This window comes from Nannospalax galili, unplaced genomic scaffold, assembly GCF_000622305.1.
Source record: "Nannospalax galili isolate Female #2095 unplaced genomic scaffold, S.galili_v1.0 scaffold518, whole genome shotgun sequence".
In the NCBI taxonomy this organism is placed as follows: Eukaryota; Metazoa; Chordata; class Mammalia; order Rodentia; family Spalacidae; genus Nannospalax; species Nannospalax galili.
Window position 1 is genome coordinate 1,757,707 of NW_008342851.1, and position 1,295 is coordinate 1,759,001.

The following is a 1,295-nucleotide window of genomic DNA, read 5'->3' on the forward strand; positions in this document are numbered from 1 at the left end:
CTGACTGCTTTTGATCCTTCCATAGCTGATAACCTGACCCCTATCAGAACCCAGCCCCAAGACCCCCCTGCTCCCAAGCCTGAGGCACAACCAAGTCCTCCCCTTGCCCTCCTATCACAATACCCTCCCTGCCTTCCAGTCCAGGGGCCAGCCCAACTCCCTTCCCTTCTCCGCCTCAAACTCCCTCTCCGCTATCTTCCCCCTCCCTTCCTCAGCATTCTGAGTCTGACACTCACTCTCTTAATTCCCCTTTATTCAAGGAAATCCAAAATCTTAAACACCTCATTCTGACTTCTACCTCAAATACCCCATTTACCCCTCCTGTATCTGCTTCTACTTCAATTCCAGACCCTGCCTCAGATACCCCTGCCCCTACATCCTCTCATGGACAGGACACCCCTCCAATCTCTCCCACTTCAACTTCCTCCCAGGACTCCCCTTCTTCTCTTCTGCCTCCTCCCAACCCCTCTCCCGTGTCAAGCCATACCCGTTCCCACACCCAGTCTCAGCCCCCTTCCCATGGCATTTTTCCCCTCAGGGAGGTGGCAGTTGTGGACAGGATTATAAAAGTCCATGTGCCTTTCTCTCTTGGAGACCTCTCTCAACTAGAGCACAAAATCGCTAATTTTCCACTAATCCTACTCACTTCATACAAGAGTTTAAATATATTACTCACAGCTATGATCTAACCTGGCATGATCTCTTTATGATTCCACAGTCTACCCTCACCCCTGATGAGAGACATAGGGTCTGGACAGCAGCACAGGAATATGCTAATGAGCTTCATTCTACTAACCAAGCTCACCCTATTGGCAGTGAGGCAGTTCCCCTTCAGGACCCTGGGTGAGATTACCAACCCCCACCAGGAGGTCAGATAGGACCTTCCCCAGGCAGAAGAGCCAGGGACCACATGATCACTTGCCTCCAGACAGGTCTTAAGAGAGCTTTGCCCCCTAAGGTAGTTAACTTTGAAAAGATTAGATTGATTACTCAGGGCTCTGCTGAAACCCCAGCTCAGTATATGGACAGACTCACTGATGCTCTGGTCCAGTATACCAAGTATGACCCAGAGTCTGCAGAGGGACAGCTTATGCTTCACCACCACTTTATCTTACAATCAGCTCCAGATATTAGAAGGAAACTTAGGCGCTTAGACAAGGGCCCTGAAACCCCCACAAGAGATCTGTTGGACACGGCATTTAAAGTATTTTATAACCGAGAGGAACAGGAGAAGGCAGACAAGCTTACCCTGTCCAAGCAAAAGTACCAGCTTATGGCTGCAGTCCTAAGGGCTC